We start from the raw sequence: 19,929 nt of genomic DNA, 5'->3' as shown, positions 1-19,929 counted from the left end.
ATCAGATGGCTGTTCCAGGTCTCCTTAACTGAATCCAATTCATCCTGCGGACATGATCAGAGTAATACCAAATCAAATTACAAAATTGATTACTGGGAAAAGTTTAGGCCTTTTATTAAAGTATAATCAGGCCTGTTGGTTAGAGTATTTTAGGCTATACATGTCTACACCATCCATTGTTGATGCCACTTACCTGAATCAAACCAAGGAAGCAGAATAAGATAAGGTTCTTGTCCAAGAAGTCACCATCAAACTGACCTTCATCTTTGAGTCAGTGAAGATGTTGGAGCCATAAAAATATAAAATAAAAATAAAAATAGGTATAGCCATGAAAATATCTAGCCCAGTCTAAGTAGCTGTTGTGTCCTGTTTATACCGCCAGTGGGCGCTAGTATGCAAGTGATGTATGCAGTGACGGAAGTGATGTATGCACTTCCGGAGGTGAAGAACGGGAGTTGAATAAATGGCGAATTGAACAGCAGCAGCGTGTCTCCCGGTCTCATTCTTTTACTAACTACTTGCTTACTACAGAATACCACATTTTTGGCGACGAGGATGGCTATTTCCGTACCCTTACCTACACCGTTCATGCCTGTGCCAGGCGAACCTGCTATTTCTTTTCCTACTTGGTTGAGAATGTTTGAAAATTACATGCTCGTAATTGATGCTAACGGAGAAAAATGGCCGGAGGAAAGAAAGCGCGCGATTCTTCTACATGCACTTGGGACCGAAGGACAAAGACTGTTCTACACTCTAAAGGATACGGGTGTTACCTACACTTCTGCCGTGGATGGACTGAAAAAGTACTTTGTTCCTAAGGTGAATGTGATTGCTGAACGTCACAAATTTCGACAGAGAGCTCAGGGTCCTGACGAGACGGTTAATCAGTTCCTTGCTTCATTACGCGAGCTAGCTGCAGCTTGTGAATTTGGTGCCATGGAGGAACAAATGATTCGTGATCAACTGATTGAGCGTGTTGCTAATACACGCATACGAGACAGACTTTTGCTTGAATCGGACTTGTCTCTGGACAAAGCTACTTCAATGGCCTTACAAATCGAGGCTGGACTACGGAACTCCAACGTTCTCTCTGGAGCTACAGCTTCGGTGAGAGCCATCGAGAAACAGCCGACGAGGAGGAGGTTCGACAAGGGCAAGAAGAAAGATCCGACGACGACTGCACATGCCACGGTCTACAGCCAGCCAGCTACAACTGGGAATCAGCGCGCCTGCTTCCGATGCGGATCCACAGGACACTTAGCTAACAAGCCTACATGCCCCGCGGTTAAGGTGACTTGCAATACATGCGGAAAAGTTGGACATTTTTCCAAGGTGTGTAGATCGGCTCAAAAAGAGGTGCGTGAGGTAGTGGTGAATGACGTTACTGTGCTTTACATGCAGGGGGCCGTCGTGAATGATCAAATTATGTGTACTGTACGAGTTGATGCAAATTATCATTCCCATGATGTTGAGCTGATAGTGGATACAGGCTCATCTGTTTCTATTATTCCAGAGAGTACTTACCAGACACTTTTCCATACATGTGTCCTTGCTGAGCCTACAGTGAATCTGCTTACTTACTCCAGAGAGAAAATTCCTGTTAAAGGTTGCATGCATGCTACAGTTGTTCATAATGGACATTCAGTTACAGGTTCATTGATAGTGGTTGAATCAGGAAATGCATTGCTGGGACTAGATTTATTTGTAGCATTGCAGATGTGCATTGAGGGTAACAAAATTATTACTGTTAGCCCTGCTAGCTCTCCTACTGTGCTCCGAGCACCTACTGTACAGAGTACCACTCCACAGACAGAACCAGAGGTTCTAGTACAGGAGTTAGGGTGTGCAAAAGGTTTTATGCACAAAATACAGGTTAAACCAGATGCTATGCCAGTACAGCAGAAACTGAGGAGGCTTCCGTTCTCAGTGAGGCAGGCTGTGACCGATGAGCTCGCAGATCTACAGGAAAAAGGCGTTATAGAACGTATAGACGCATCTCCATGGGTTTCCCCTATAGTTGTGACCCAGAGAAAGGGGGGAGGAAAGCCTCGCCTGTGTGTTGACCTCAGAGAACCTAATAAGGCAATCATCAGTGACTGTCATCCCTTACCGCACATGGATGAACTGTTCGCTGAGCTCCGTGGAGCCACAGTCTTTTCTACTATAGACTTAGCCTCTGCTTATCACCAGTTGCCATTGCATCCAGATAGCCGTGATTTAACTGCGTTTATCACGCATGAGGGTCTCTTTCGTTTCTGCCGAGTGCCATTTGGCCTCGCTTCTGCTCCTTCAGCTTTTCAGAAAATGATGTCGACTGTACTGACAGGCCTGCCAGGCGTACAGGCCTACCTGGATGATGTGATTTGCTACGGCATCACACAGCAGGATCACGATGTCAGCCTACGGAGAGTGCTACATGCTCTAAATGAAGTGGGACTTAAGCTGAACATGCACAAGTGTAAGTTCAACCAGAAAGCTCTGCGCTTCCTGGGCCACACTGTGTCCAAAGATGGTCTTCATCCTGACCAAGACGGGGTCAGTGCTGTGGCGAACGCGCCTGCCCCGCACGACACATCCTCCCTGCGGTCCTTCCTAGGACTTGCATCGTGGTATAGTAAATTCATACCTGACTTCTCTACTGTGGTGGAACCGCTACGTGCTACACTCAGGGAATCTACTGACACTAAGTTTGAATGGACAGCGGATGCAGAGTCCAGTTTTACTGAGGTTAAGAGACTGATTACTGAGAGTCCTACCTTAGCATTATATGATCCTGAGTTACCTACTTATGTCACTACCGATGCTTCTAACAATGACAAAACAGCCAAAACTGCGCCTGCACCACTTACCCCAGTGGAACTGCCAGGTGGACCATGGGAGAAGGTGGCCATTGACATTGTTGGTCCCTTTGACTGTGCGACATGGGACTGCCGTTATGCTATTACACTCACAGACTATTACAGTAAGTGGCCAGAGGTGGCGTTTGTCTCTACTGTAACTACAGAGGCGGTTATTAGCTTCTTGACTACAGTGTTTAGTCGTGAAGGTAACCCTTCCTTCCTGGTCTCTGACAACGGATGTCAGTTTACCTCCCATGCTTTTGCAAGCTTTCTGGGAGAGAGAGAGATAAAGCACCTGCGTTCCAGTGTTTATTATCCAAGAGCCAACGGGGCTATTGAGAGATTTAATCGAGTTCTCAAAGAGTGTATTCAGACGGCTGAGAGAATGCACAAGCCATGGAAACATGTAGTAACAGAGTTCTTACTGAACTATCGCGCTACGCCGCATGCTACTACAGGAGCTACTCCCTTTGAGTTGCTGAGGAACCGAAAGATGCGTACTAAACTAAATGTCCTCCCTGTCTCACAACAAATTAAGTCACATGAGAAAGTGCAGGAGACAGTGAGACGCAAGCAACAGGAGAGTAAGGAGTACACAGACAGAATGAGGGGAGCGAAAGTGCCCATGTTCCAAGTGAATGACACCGTACGTGTCCGCAGACCGGAGCATGTAAAAAAGGGATCATCAAGATTCACAGAACCGCTGACAGTAGTTAGTAAAGCAGGACAGAATACATACCTGCTCAGTGATGGTCGAAAATGGAATGCATCCAAGGTTACACGCTTCCCCAAGGATGCTCTGTCTGGCACCAGTGGTGAAAAGGAGATTGAGCTAGAGGAGTTCATGGTGCCCGAGACAGAGAATGTGTTTAATGAACCAGGTCCAAGAAGGAACCTGAGAGTCAGAAACCCACCTAGGTGGCTGGTAGACTTTGTGCCGTAGAGAACGTACTAAAAGGGTAGGATAGAACACGGTTCTAACTTAGTAAAAAAAGGTCCTACAATGCAATGACAAAAGTGAATGTTCATTTCATGTTTCACTGTCATAAACTGTTTATTGTTGTTATTCATTATGCTGATTCATTCATTTTCATTTCCTTCGTTTTCATTTTATTTCAATTGTACTGACACCAGTCGACAGAATATTGCATTCGTTGAGGACTGTAATCCCTTTAAGAAAGGGGGAAATGTTGTGTCCTGTTTATACCGCCAGTGGGCGCTAGTATGCAAGTGATGTATGCAGTGACGGAAGTGATGTATGCACTTCCGGAGGTGAAGAACGGGAGTTGAATAAATGGCGAATTGAACAGCAGCAGCGTGTCTCCCGGTCTCATTCTTTTACTAACTACTTGCTTACTACAGAATACCACAGTAGCCTACATGAAATAAACATCTGTGTAGCCTAATGCAATATATTGGTAAAAATGTCTACAGAATTTCAAAATCTCATCTATAAACGTTGCTGCTTGGGAGCTGGTAGCTAGCCAGACAATTATTCAACAACCTAACACTCAATGTTCTAATTGGAACGTTTGAATATCCTGAGTGAATGCAAATAAGCCTGTACTTAGGTATAACCATAGCGGGAGGTGCGTTGGCAGGCTGTCGGCTAACATTATCCTAGGCTAGGCTATCAACACTGCTAAAATGTCAGTGTAGGCTTGCTTCAGATTTCGGTATTCGGTTACAGTAATATAATCCTGGATGAATGTAAATACGTGTAATTTATGTAGGTTATAACATTAGTCTACTTACCAGTAACAACAACGTGAATTTTGGGAAAGTGGGATGCTGACTGTATGAACCTGCCGAACATGCGCCGCGGACGGGCAGGAGTAGGGAGCCCTCAGTTTACGTCAGGTGCGGAGTGATTTGCGGAGTGATTTGCGGGCGGAGTGATTTGCGGAGTGAGTTTACTAAACTGTGCGCACAGTTTATGAATCTGAGGCCACAGTTTACTAAACTGTGCGCATAGTTTATGAATCTGAGGCCACAGTTTACTAAACTGTGCGCACAGTTTATGAATCTGAGGCCACAGTTTACTAAACTGTGCGCACAGTTTATGAATCTGAGGCCACAGTTTACTAAACTGTGCGCACAGTTTACTCTTTTTTTTTTTCTTCTCCTAGGTGACCCCAGAGGGGCTCCGTACGCAATTGATAAGAAGAAGAAGAAGAATTACAAATACAATGGCAAATGCAGCTCAGGTGAGAATTTCGAAACATTATTAATGAACATGTTATAGTTTTCAGATATGTATTTATTATTTAGGTTGTTGCATGTGTTACTCATTTGCATGGGCGTCAGCAGCTTTTTGAATGTGGGGGGGACACTTTTTTTTCGTGGGGTCTGGGGGTCCCCCCCCCGAAATTTTTTAAATAGTAGATTCAATTTCCTGCATTCTGGTGCGTTTTACACCCAAAATAATCTCCCTCTTTCTTTGTTTTTCCTTGGAGCTGGCATGGTCTGCAATTACTGACTACTATTATGTTTTGGTTTAACTCACAGAGGCCTGACACTGACACGTGGCACTTTTTAGGTACTTTATTAAATATGAAGATTCAAAAAGAATCAAAGAGTGAATTAGAAAAGAATGAGGTAACTTTGAGTCAACAAATTGAATAAAAAGTTATGAGGAAACATAAAATATGTACCTAGGCTACTCAGAGCCTATTACAATCAAACTTAGCCCTCTTCAGTGCATTGCAGAACATACAACTATAACAAACAAACAAAATCAAAGAGTGAATTAGAGCTGTCTCCACTGCCCCTGCCTGCTGCCCCTGCCTCTGACTCACTCTCATTCTCAACCACCTATATCAGGAGAAATGGGGATGCATTGAGCACTTGTTCATATTGTTTTTCTCTAATAGAACATTTGACATAGAAATACAATCATCAATACAAAAAATACAATCACAAGCATTTTAGAAATAGAAAAATAAATGGAACAGGTGTTTTCTTCTTATTTTTTAACCCTAGCTCAAGCAATCAGATGCAAAATTGATTCTTTGGGTGGGTGCAATGGCCAAATTAAATTGTGCAAATGCTCAGGGCAATGAACACGGGCAGGAGATGCAATAATGACAGGACAGGTAAGCACTGTGAGGTGTTTGTCGCCATTCTGTGCTTTTTATGACATTTCGCCTGTGTCTGTTCTGCATTTAAACATGTCTAACCGCACTAGTAATGCCTAACAAAACTGCTAGTGCCATATAGCTGATCTAGCTCGTATTTGGTTGCTAGTAGGCTATGCTACTTCTATTGCTAATACAGAGAATGTCTCATAAGGTGCTAACATTCTTATCAGAAAAGCTGGCTGTGTTTGACCTTGGGAGAACGCAATGTTGCTGTTTGGCCACTCACGGGAAAACTTGGATGACTTTGACTTACTTTTCTCTTCTTAGAATTTTTTTTCCTTATATCCATCTTGGTGGATGATCTAAATATCATCTTGCCTCAGTCTGAATGTTTTGAATCTGCGTGCGTGTCTGATTCTGCTGCTGCCGTGTTAAAAACAGAAGTAAAACGCGGAGTGGACTTCTGGATATCGGCAATCCCCTACTCATAAAGTGGAACGGATTTGATTGTGAAGCAATGAAAATAACGCTGACCAGTCATGCAACATATTTTTGATGGCAAATGTGGGGGGGTCCAAACGACCTTGTTTCAAAGGTGGGGGGGACACGTCCCCCCCCAAATATATGGTGGTGACGCCCATGCGCATTTGGCTGTTTCGCTGCTGGTTAGCAGTGATTGGGGACTGGGAGTGACACTGTTCCCCTTTGCTCTCTATTCAAGGCACCAGCAAACAGTAGGAGGGGAGAGTGGTTTGGGAACGAGGGTTACGACGAGGGAGTACAACGAGACAGAGAGCGACAACAAGACAGAGAGCGACAACTAGACGACCACCAGACGAAAACCTGCCGAGTACCAGAGGGACCTGCGACGTTGGAACGAGAGAACACCTGATACACGCCAGGCGCCGAGCTGTGGTCCCGAGCAGAGGGAAGACTGGCCACCAACGGAGCTGTCCGTGTCTGACCACTGGGGGTTGTGATTCCAGAGGCCTGTTGGGAAACTTGGGAGGGTGCAGCCAGCGCCCTTCCCAAAGTTAAGTGACTTTTTGTTTGCTTACTTTGGAGGTTGAGGGCTAACCCTACTGTCTAGCATAGCTGAGAGCCAGTTGATGGACTGTGGACTGTGTGGTTGCCTGTCACTCGTGCAACCTGCTGAGTCACTCTTTTCTGTCCTCAGCTAAGTGATTGGAGCCACGCTGGGTCGTGAGGATGCGCCGGACCTCCCCATAGGCGACGGGGTACAGTCTGGAGTCAACCCTGGGCGGAGCCCCGGTCAAGAGTTTATCGTACTATCCTATCCCATCGGACCCTGCTGTTTTTAAAGAGCCTTTTATACTGTTCCTGGTCTCTAACATCACTTATAAGATACACACCGGCTAGACCCCTACGGTCTAGTGGCACTTTTCCTGGAGGCGCTGTGTACAGGTTTTTCGCCCCTGCTTGCCTGCCGTGCGCCGGGCTCCTTGGGCCTCTCCTCGGGGCCCCCGGCCGGCCTGCGTGCTTGGTCTGTTCTGCCGCTGGGGCACCTGACCCGGCTAGCCTCGTGCAGGGCTATGATAGTCTGAGCCTGGTGGCCTGGGCCGGGTGCGCCGGTGGTGGGGCGGGTCGGGCGTGTGGGGTCCCCCCGAGGGGCTTGTGGGGGGCCGTGGCTTTGCACTGGTGGGCAAACTCGTAAGTAGTCGCTCTACCACTAGAGGGCTGCAGGGGAATTTTCCTTGATGCACAGTGCACTGGTTTTTTACCCTTGCGTCCTTTTGACGAAGCTATCACTGGAACCTGGACACTGGACACAACACTGAACACTACACTACACTGGACACTGAACATCTGTCATTGCGTGAAGCGCATTGAGTCGCATCTTGTGAGAAATGCGCTATACAAATAAAACTTGAATTGATTTGATCCCTTGTACACTTTTTTGGGCATTTGTGCAACACACCTGTACATTGTGCACTCTACCCTAGGCCCTTATTTAACTCTAGACAGAAGGGTCGTAACACTTGTTATTAATTCCATTTGAACTTTGAAACTTTCTTGCATTTCTGGTGTTTGCATTTTACATATTCTAAATATATGCTATCTACATGTCGCACTGGATGGGGTTAGTGCTGTTGACTCATCAGAAAGTAAAGACTAATTCACAGAGTGTATGAAGATTCCAGTAAGGGTTTTGTGAAGGAGCCCTAGTGCTGTTGACTCATCAGAAATATAATGTTTTATTTAGCTCATCAGTGGGCACTCAGCACCATGGACACCTCCAGCCCAGCACCTTGCACCACGGTTCCTGCCCTGCTCCATGGATTACAACGATGATCGCCTGACCCTTGTCTGACTCCACCAAGTCCTTTGCCTGACCCCTCAAACCTGTTTGACCTAATAAAGTCCCACACCTGGGGTCATTGACATTCATTTATTTATATACAGTTAGGTCTGGAAGTATTTGGACAGTGACACAATTTCCACAATTTGGGCTCTGTATGCCACCACAAAGGATTTGAAATGAAACAACCAAGATGTAATTGAAGTGCATACTTTCAGCTTTAATTCAAGGGGTTGAACAAAAATATTGTATGAAACATTTAGGAATTGCAACCATTTTTATACACAGTCCCCTATTTTCAGGAGCTCAAAAGTAATTGGACAAATTAACAATCATAAATAAAATGTTCATTTTTAATACTTTGTCGAGAATCCTTTGCAGGCAATGACTGCCTGAAGTCTGGAACACATGGACATCACCAAATGCTGGGTTTCCTCCTTTGTGATGCTTTGTCAGGCCTTTACTGCAGCAGTCTTCAGTTGTTGTTTGTTCGTGGGTCTTTCTGTCTTTAGTTTTGTCTTCAGCAAGTGAAATGCATGCTTGATTGGGTTGAGATCAGGTGATTGACTCTGGCCATTGCAGAATATTGCACTTCTTTGCCTTAAAAAAAGTCCTGGGTTGCTTACACACTATATTTTGGGTCATTGTCCATCTGTATTGTGAAGCACCATCCAATCAACTTTGCTGAATTTGTCTGAATCTGAGCAGACAGAATATCCCTAAACACTTCAGAATTCATCTGTCTGCTTCTGTCTTCTGTCACATCATCAATAAACACTAGTGACCCAGTGCCATTAGAAGCCATGCATGTCCATGTCATCACACTGCCGCCACGTTTTTTCACAGATGATGTGGTATGCGTCGGATCATGAGCCGTTCCAAGCCTTCTCCATACTTTTTTCTTCCCATCATTCTGGTACAGGTTGATCTTAGTTCCATCGGTCCAAAGAATGCTGTTCCAGAACAGGGCTGGCTTTTTTAGATGTTTTTTGTCAAAGTCTAATCTGGCCTTTCTATTCTTGAGGCTTATGAATGGCTTGCACCTTGTGGTGAACCCTCTGTATTTGCTTGTGTGAAGTCTTTCTTTTATGGTACACATGGATAATGATATGCCTACCTCCTGGAGACTGTTCTTCACTTGGCTGGATGTTTTGATGGGGTTTTTCTTTACCATGTAAAGGATCCTGTGATCATCCACCATTCTTGTCTTCCATGGACGTCCAGACCTTTTTGTGGTGCCGAGCTCACCAGTGCATTCTTTTTTTTCTCAGAATGTACCAAACAGTTAATTTGGCCACTATTAATGTTCCCACTATCTCTCTGATGGATTTTTGTTTTGTTTTTACAGCCTAAGGATGGCCTGTTTCACTTGCATTGAGAGCTCTGTTGACTGCATGTTGTGCGTGTACAGCAACAGCTTCCAAATGCAAATGCCACACTTGGAATCAACTCAGACCTTTTACCTGCTTAATTGATAAAGAAATAATGAAGGAATAAATAGCCCACACTGGCCCATGAAACAGCCTTTGAGCCAATTGTCTAATTACTTTTGGTTATTATATATAAAAGAGCTATAATTCATAAACCCTTCCTTCAAATTGGATGTGAATACCCTTAACCTAAAGCTGAGAGTCTGCACTTTAAGCTCAGTAAATTCTGTTGGAAATCTCATATAAGATACGTTAGATCCAAAGTATCAAGGAGTATTGCAGTATTGTGTAGGGCAGGGGTGCCCAATACGTCGATCGCGATCGACCGGTCGATCGCAAAGGTAGTATGGGTAGATCGCATGGCATTGAACAACAACAAAAAAAAAGTTCAAAAAAAATTCCATCCTAACTATGGCTTTTGCCACTTGATTGACGTACAGGTAAGCCAGTCTGCGATCTGATCTTTTCACCTAACACACGGTTCACCACGCATGCACAGTCAACAGCGCCAACTACAAAATACAAAATACCGGCGAGGCTAATTAACTAGTTAGCCTTCCAATTTCTACTATTTACTACTAAAGAAAGGGTATACAAATGAGTGGGGAAGCTGGACCAAGTAAGAAACCAATAAATTATAACTTCCATCCAGAATGGGAGGAGGACTTTTACACGGAATTGGAAGTGCGTCTGTCTGATCTGCAGATCTACGATGGCTGTTAGAAGGGAAATGTGGCAAAAGAGCGAAAACGTACAGCTGTAACGATAGCTTCTTATCGCGTCAGTCACGTTCTTGTTAAACACAAGAAGTCATTCAAAGACGGCGAAATTGTGAAAAAAGCGTTTCTCGAGGCTGCAGATTGCCTTTTCGATGACAGATCCACAGTGGCTGATGACACCTTGCAGCCTGCCTACACCTTGCAACCAGCTCCTACAGCCCTGACTACTAGAAACTAGCTGCCTCCTCCCAGTGCCAGGTCTCCCACTAAGGTAGAGAAATGCATTTATTTCCTCCTTTCAAACTAGGGAATTACCTGTTTTGTATCTGGTTTACTTTTCTGTTTGTTGGATCAGTAGTTGGCTATGGTACTGCAGACTGGCTGTCAGTGTGTGAGTGAGAGAAAGTGAGTGTGTGTGTGTGTGTGTGTGTGTGTGTGTGTGTGTCTGGGTTTCCGTTAACCGGCAATTACCGGTCTTTGTCCGGTAACATTTGGTGAAGTCCGACAAATTGAAAAGTCGTCGGACATATTGTCCGGTGAAAATAATTCCCTTTGAATACAATTCGCTAAAGCTGGCTGGGTGCGTTCGTAAACACGCTCTGGAAATCCGATCAGCACTCGCGGAACGCCTCTCGTCCAATCGAACGACTCGGTCGCTCTGTGACATCGAAGCCAGCGTGCGCTCCGGCGCTCTCAGAGCGTGTTTACGAACGCACCCCTAGAAGTTTCCAGCCAGCTAGCTGAAGCTGCTACACACACCAGAGCCATGGCGACCGAACGGCAAGTTAAACAACATACAATAAAAGTGACATTGTTTTACTCATTACTCATACGTTTGTTGTCATTCGGCGGTGCTAATAGTCGCTTTCTTTTTTAATTTATTTAATTTATTTTATTTTAGCAGTTTCCCCGAAAGTTAAGTGTTTGTTTTTATATCACTATTTGCACTTCTGGTTAGATGCTAAACTGCATTTTGTTGTCTGGTACTTGTACTCTGCAATGACAATAAAGTTGAATCTCACCTAATCTAATCTAATCTAATCTAATCTAAAATAATCTAAAATAATCCCATCACTATTACTCCCTATTTTCATCAGTGTTTCAATCCTTGAATCTGTGATGGAAATCAAGCAAAGCCACTTCAAGTCTCCCCACCACTGACAGCGCTGGGTGTGCCTTTCCTTACACTCTCGGTTATTCCCTGTGGATTTAAAAAACGGTGTTTTGGTTTCTATAATGTGGTCTATTCTCAGTGTTGACGAGCAGCTCAGGGGGCTTTGAGATGGCTAACAGCTAATTAAAGGAGTAATTCCACTCAAAAGGGTAGAAGTAAGCTGACTGTCTGTCTGTCTGTCTGTCTGTCTGTCTATCTGTCTGTCTGTCTGTCTGTCTGTCTGTCTGTCTGTCTCTCTGTCAGTGTGCTGGACTACCTATGACTTCCATGGTACCTGGGAACGCGTTGTCGGAGAGAAACGCCCTCTGTACAAAGGACCTACTGACCAAAATCCCTGTTCCCCGTAGCCTACATGCTTGCACTGTTACTGTTCAATAAAATGTTATACATCTAGACATTGTGGTATTTCTTTATATACGTATCCCAGACTGCCTATCAATTGTTTCTCAATAAACAGTTATGTTCTTCCCATTGTCATACTCCCGAGCTAAACGAAATGCCTTCCCAACCAGCGAGACTTATAGAAATGATGTTGTTTTATTGATTTTAAAAAAAAAAGGGTAAAACTGTAAAGAGAAAATAGAAAACTCACATTAATCCCAAACAATTTAACAAACTTCAGTTAACGTAATGTGGAGTCCGTTCATTGATCGATGCTGTCTGTTCAGTTCCCAGTGAGGCGCCCGTTCAGCGCTGGACCCGTTCAGCGCTGGATTTGACGCATGGCATAGCGCGCATGCGTCAAATCATGTTATATTATTATATATTATATAGCTCGCATCTAATCGTATCGGATGAGAAATAGACATTAAATGGCATATATAGGCCGCTACACAACAGTAATCACCGCGACAAACAGCTATATTAGATTTGGAGAAAAAAAATATATGATTTTGAATTTTTTTTTTTATTATATTTTAATATGATGACCGGAATATATCACGTTTGTCCGGTAAATCGAATTCTTCCCGGACACGATGTCCGACGGCAAATTTTTCTAACGGAAACCCTGGTGTGTGTGTGTGTAAGAGAGTGAGAGAGAGAGAGGGAGAGAGAGGGGGAGAGAGAGGGAGGGTTTGTGCTATGGCTCCCTATGCAGACTGGCAAATGTGTGTGTGTGTGTGTGTGTGTGTGTGTGTGTGTGTGTGTGTGTGTGTGTGTGTGTGTGTGTGTGTGTGTGAATGTGTGTGAGCGAGAATAGCAAAGAGGGAGGGTTTGTGATGGTCTTCTCCTGTGGCTGTGTGACAGAGAGAGGGAAAGTGTATTGTGAGTTTACTATGCAGGCTGGGAACTGTGTGTGTGTGTGTGTGTGTGTGTGTGTGTGTGTGTGTGTGTGTCTTTGTAGTACGTGCATGTACGTTTGCGATGTTGAAACTAGACTGGTAGATCTTGGCAGACTGGCTACTTGAAAAGTAGATCTTGGTTCCAAAAAGTGTGAGCACCCCTGGTGTAGGGCAAAACATATTCTGGAACAGAGGATGTTGTATACTCTATATTGTTGTCTTGTCTTACCCTATTTGAGTTACTGTGTGGAGATATGGGGAAATGCATATAAAAGCACTTTAAACCCATTGATTACACTACAGAAAAAAGCTATGAGGTACATAAGGTCGGATATCGTGATCACACAAATAACTTGTTCCTAATGTCAAATGCCTTAAAGCTCATGGACTTATTCAAATTTAAATTGGCACAGTTAATGTATAAAGCAAAGACTCAAGAACTCCCAGGTAACATTAACAAATGATTTATAGAGAGGGATAAGGGATATCATTTGAGAGGTAACCACAACTAACCTGTTAGGATCCAACGGACCCACAGGTGGATCCGAAGTGATATAAAGAGTTTACCTCGATCAATTCTCTTCATCGATATCAAATTTTTTTCACAATTTTGCATGCTATAAGATGCCACAATTTTTTTCCCGAGACGGTAAACACGGCCTAAGTCACATCCAGTTTTCTCCAACTGGAGAATGTGTCATGTCCGGTTTCAACGCCGAATTTCCATACCATTGGTCGGCCAACCCAAAAAAATCCCCCAAAAAAGAAAAGAAATCTGATACATGAGAAAGGTCAAAGGTCAAAGATGGTGCCAAAATATCTCCAAATGGCCTAAACATATAGGTGTCCGCCTAAACATACCTGTACTAAAACAGGTACAAAGTTGCATTTGTTCACATTACTAGCATCAACTTTGGCACAAGTACTAATAAGACCCTGGAGTACTGATTCCTAGATGATTTTGGCTTCGTTATCAGGTTTCCAAGGTGTTATTCACTGTAAAAGCTGTTGTTTTTTTAGGCGGAGACTGAATTTGAGATGTTTTATAATGTTCTAGCTCTATTTGCTCTGACACAGTAACATAGATTTTGATTCTGACACTTCTACAGCCACCCCACAGGTGTTAGCTTTCATTTGATAACAATATCATTATGAAGGCCCTTGTGATTGTGGAGATATTCTATATTCACTGTGGGCATGTAATTTCGAGCAGAAAACCAGAAAAATTAGGTGGATAAGAAGAGGTTTTAACAAGGTTTATGCTCGCACCCATCTCAGGAGCAGGTGCATATCATTCTACGGAGTTACCATATGGAATGGGCTAGAGGAAAATAGGAAGGAAAGCAGAAATATTGCTCTATTTTAAAAAAGGTTTAAATAAATTATTTTTGTTAAATACCAAAATGAGGAAAGGGAAGGTTGTTAATCTTCTGGAAACTAAGGTGTGGTTTTCTGTGTCTTTTTCTTCTGTATTACATTGTGGATACTGATGTTTGTTATTTATTTATTTTGTGTTGTTTCAGTATTAAGAATGGAAAAATTATGTTTATTTATTTATTTTGTGTCAATATTAAGAATGAAAAAGTATTAGAACGGATGATACTGAAATATATGTATTAATTAATTGGATTATATAATGTAAGCATAATTGTTAAGTATAAACAGGGGTAGGACAGGCTTCTTCCTATTCCTTTTCGAACAATTGATAGGACTGTACTCTACATATTAGTTATTAGTTATTTATTATTTTTATTTTTAAATCATGTTCGAAATAAAGATTCATTCATTCATTCATATTCATTATATGACTGTAACTTGTGTATGACTGTAACTAAGATGTTTTGGTAAACAGCTAAAATAACACAAATTCTTTCTGTGACCAAATATATATGGGCCTAACTGTAGAATCCATTGCTGGAAATATTTGGTTTGTTTTTAAAAAAACTAAGCATTAAGTGAATAGGACGAAAATTATCTGTCATATCCATAAATACTTGAAATACAAAAATGCATCTATCTCATATCGAAATGCATAGTAAGCGAATGATCTGTCATATCCATAAATACTTGAAATATGAACTTGAAATCGTCCTCAGCCACCGTAGTAAGGCGATGACGTAGTCCGAACCAAATATGCAAATATGCAGGCGCGGTATGATGACGCGCTCGAACCAAATATGGTGTCCATGCGTCCGGGTGTTGCGCGTGTAGGGTGCAGCTGGATATACTTGCCTCCAGCAGACGTTGTTGCTACAGCAAGCAAACTAATTATGTCCACTGTGCACTAGAGGTGTGAATGGCTGAAACGGCTCCTGTCAAGGGAGTTGGTATAATCAGACAGTGAAACGATACATTGAATGCTGGGATAGTGGTAAAAAAACAGCTAGTAGGTAAAACCTGAACATCATTGATTGAATAGGTGTCAAACCCTAATGCAAATAACATTGACCTAACAGAAAAGCTAGGTAAGCCACACATTTATATTTGTATTAAATAATTGTATTTTTATTTGATCAAAGACAAATGATAGATAGTGAAGTTTTTACAAGATGGCCGCGCGCTTAGACGCTGCAGCTGGGGGGGCTACCACACTGGTGTTTCATTGTGTTTTTAAGTACATTTGTATGTTCACTTTTTTTTAGTACTTATAGGGAACAGTTGTGTATATAGTACCTACAGCAGGCTCGACTTATTAGAAGTCGGCACGCAAAACGACAAGATAGTTACGGCGGAGTTCCTGGAGCAATACAGGATTAACAAGGACATCGCCCGGCTACCGGGAGAGCCCTGGTTCACAGTCCCCTCCCTGAGGCGGAAACGCCGGCGCCGAGACCGTAGGAAACGACGTGGCCGCCGGGGAGGCCTGCTAGCAAGATTAAGACGCAGCCCAAACAAACCAGCTTTGCCAAGCATTTTCCTCTCCAACGTCAGATCCCTGACGAACAAGATGGATGAACTGAGACTACAGGTTGCTAAAAACAACATCGTAGGGGATAGCTGTGTGATTATTCTGACCGAAACCTGGCTAAATGACAACATTGTGGACGCATCTGTTAGCTTGGAGGGGCGCACGCTACACCGCGCTGACCGAACGGAGCTTAGCGGGAAGTCAAGAGGAGGTGGGATCATAATATCGACGAAGGATAGCTGGTGCTTAAACACGAAAACTGTAAGTAGCCACTGCTCCCCAGACCTGGAATACTTGACTGTTAAATGCCGACCCACATACCTCCCGAGGGAGTTTAACGCGGTGCTAATAACATGTGTGTATATAGCGCCTAGCGCAGACAGCAGCGTAGCATTGGCGCGACTATATGAAGTCATCAGTGGCCAACAAAGCACTGATCCACAGGCTATTCACATCATAGCGGGGGACTTCAATCATGTCGACCTGAAGGCAGTACTACCCAAGTTCTATCAGCATGTGAAATGTGCAACGAGAGGAGAAAAAACACTGGCAACATCAAACGTGCTTACAAGGCTAGTCCGCTAGCTCATCTAGGCATGTCTGACCATGTGTCAATCCTCCTGATTCCTGCATACACTACAATGGGGAAAAGTGCTCCCATAACCACTAAGACTGTCAGAACCTGGCCAGAAGGGTCCGCTCCACTGCAGATCTGCCTAAATGACACCTTATGGCAGGAATATGAGCATGAGGACCTGGAACAGTACACGTCGTCGGTTCTGAACCACATAGTGAACTGCACCAACTCAGTCACCGTGGACAAACGGGTCCGGGTCTACCCCAACACGAAGCCATGGATGACTAGGAAGGTCCAAAAACTGATCAACGAGAGGGACAACGCCTTCTTCGCAGGGAAGAGCACACCGCTGTACAGCTCCACCAGGGCCAACCTAAAGCGCGGCATCAAAGCGGCCAAGGCAGAGCACAGAGAGAAGATTGAGGAATGCCTCCTGAGCAACGACTCCAGGCGGATGTGGCAGGGGGTTCAGCAGATGACAAACTTCAGAGCCAACAGGCTCACAGCCGCAGAGGACGACCCCCTGCTGGCGGGAAAGCTGAACACCTTCTACGCCCGGTTCGACGAGGGGCGAACGGAGGTAACCGCAACACAAACACCACTCTCTCCAGCTCTCAGCAGCCTCACCCTCACAGAGCATGAAGTGAGACGCGTACTGAAGGCAGTGGACCCCAGGAAAGCCTCGGGGCCGGATGGCGTTCTGGGACGGGTGCTGAGAGACTGCGCCGACCAGCTGGCCGGGGTTTTCACCAACATCTTTAACCAGTCCCTGTCCCAGGCCACCGTCCCACCCTGCCTGAAAACCTCAACTATCATCCCAGTCCCGAAGAAAAGCACGGTGAGCTGCCTAAACGACTACCGCCCGGTGGCACTCACACCAATCATCATGAAGTGCTTCGAGAAACTAGTCCGGGCCCACATACTCACACGCCTCCCGCCCAACCTGGATCCATACCAGTTCGCCTACAGAGCCCACAGGTCCACAGAGGACGCCATCGCGACGACTCTCCACGCCACTCTATCCCACCTGGAGAGGGGAAACAGCTACGCGAGACTGCTCTTCGTGGACTTCAGCTCCGCCTTCAACACCATCCTTCCAGACAGGCTAGTGACCAAACTACTAGACCTGGGTCTATCACACTCTATATGTGCGTGGATCAAGGACTTCCTGACCGACCGCCCCCAGAGGGTGCGGGTGGGCCCCCACACCTCCACAGCCCTCAGCCTCAGCACTGGGTCCCCCCAGGGCTGCGTGCTAAGCCCCATCCTCTACAACCTCTACACCCACGACTTCACCCCCGTCCACCCCAGCAACTACATCGTAAAGTTTGCAGACGACACCACCGTGGTGGGATGTATCTCGGGGGGGGACGAGGCGGCGTACAGGGATGAGGTAGAGCAACTGAGCAAGCTGTGCAAGGTTAACAACCTGCTGCTGAACAAGTCAAAGACCCAGGAATTCATCGTAGACTTCAGGAGGAAAAAGTCCGAGATCCAGCCCCTGCTCATCGACGGAGAGAGCGTGGAGAGAGTCTCAACCCTCCGATTCCTGGGACATCACATGCGGGATGACCTGACCTGGAAGGACAACACAAAAGGCACCATCAAGAGGGCACAACAGCGGCTATACACCCTGAGATGCCTCAGGAAAGAACACAACAAGCAGGAGATACTGGTGGCCTTCTACCGCGGCGCAGTGGAGAGCATCCTCACCTACGGCATCTGCAACTGGTTCTACAGCTGCACAACAGCGGAGAGAAATGCGCTACAGAGAGTCGTGAGAACAGCACAGAAGATCACCGGCGCCCCCCTCCCCTCTCTGGAAGAGCTGTACAACACACGCTGTCTCAGGAAGGCCTCCAAGATCTCCAGGGACCCGACCCACCCTGGGCACGTTCACTTTATCAGGCTGCCCTCGAAAAGGAGGTACAGGACCCCGGCCGCTAAGACAAACAGACTGAAGAACTGCTTCTACCACAGGGCCGTCAAGGCCCTGAACACAGCAAAGACCTAAGTTCTGGGCCCAGGACAGTCTGGACGGATTGTATGGCAGCTGCTGGACTGAAAAAATTTGGTGTAGTGCTGAGGCACAAACATGTACATTTCAAGCCTGCAAACTGTGACACTTTAAATAACGTGAAAAAATACTATTGTGCAATATGACAACCCTAGTTGACTATCTGTGCAGTATAGTACAGTGGATTGTGTACATAGCCTTTATTTATGTAAACCAGCTCCTTACCTTCTTGTGATTTTATTCTTTTTCTAAAAGTTTTTTTTTTTTTTTTTCCTAACACCAGGGGAGCCACCCCTCCTAAATTTCGTTGTTTGGTACCTGTACTGTAGCAATGACAATAAAGTCCATTCATTCATTCATTCATTCATTCATTCATTATTGATCCCAGAGGGAAAATTAAGGCGTTACAGCAGCTCACAAACAAAAACAACAAAATAAAGTAATAATAGAATTAAAAATAGAGGGACAACCCTACTCTAAACACTAACCCTAACCCTAATACTAACACTAACTCTAATATGTACACTAACCCTAACCCTAATACGTACACTAACCCTAATACTAACCCTAATCCGTACTCTAACCCTAATATGTACACTAATGACGCTTTTCCACTACCGGGCCGACCCGACCCGACCCGGGCCGCATTTATATCCTACCCATGCCGTACTTTCAGAAACTCTTCTCCATTATACACAACATACCTGGAGCGACCCGGGACTGTAGGAGGAGTTACGTGTCATAAGTGCACTTCACTTTAATAAGTGCCGATACAGCTCAACGGGGGGAAATGCGATAAGAATTATGTCAAAATGCAGCACTATCATGCACAGATCAGCCTTAAAACATGTAACGTTACATGCCTGTTACTTGCTGCTTTCAGTTCGAGTAGATCTAGTAGTTCTAGTTCTAGAGAAAATTAGTTTTTATGGTGTTCATGGCATTAGTCAACTACATGCTCACATCCAGTCATCCGCTCACTGCTCTCCATCAAAAATGGCACATCCATCAATAATATTACATAATAACAACTGCTCGGATTAGATTGCGGGTTGTTTTCGTTTCATCAACGGGGGGAAATGCGAGATGAACTCTACGCGAGTATCATGCTCATGCGTTCCATAAATTCCTCCGTTCAACGGAAAGTCCTATCTATTCCATTCAAAGTGTTTTAGCCTCCCCCCTTTCCACTGGTAATAAGGAATTGGCAAGAATAGATCGATATAAATAGATCAACATAATGCAGCACTATCATGCACAGATCAGCCTTAAAACATACGTGAGGCTGGACGAGTCCCCCCCCTCCTTACTCCGTACTCCCTCCTAAGAAACTGCTAGATATATAACGTTAGACAGGGAGCAATGTATTTCTACGGAAAGGCTGTGCTAGACGCTCTCATTGGACTGACGCGGGGCTCATACAATCTCCGCGTTTGTTATAGATACGAGTGCTCCGGTGTTTTGCTGGTAGTCAAATATATTTATTTATATATACAGCATATGGATGTTACGTGCCTGTTACTTGCCGCGTTCAGTTCTAGTAGATCTAGTAGTTTAGATCTCGCAACCAGGGAAACGCCG

The sequence above is a fragment of the Nansenia antarctica genome, assembly GCF_963989245.1.
Source record: "Nansenia antarctica genome assembly, chromosome: 8".
NCBI lineage: Eukaryota > Metazoa > Chordata > Actinopteri > Argentiniformes > Microstomatidae > Nansenia > Nansenia antarctica.
Note: the sequence above shows the minus strand (reverse complement) of the source record.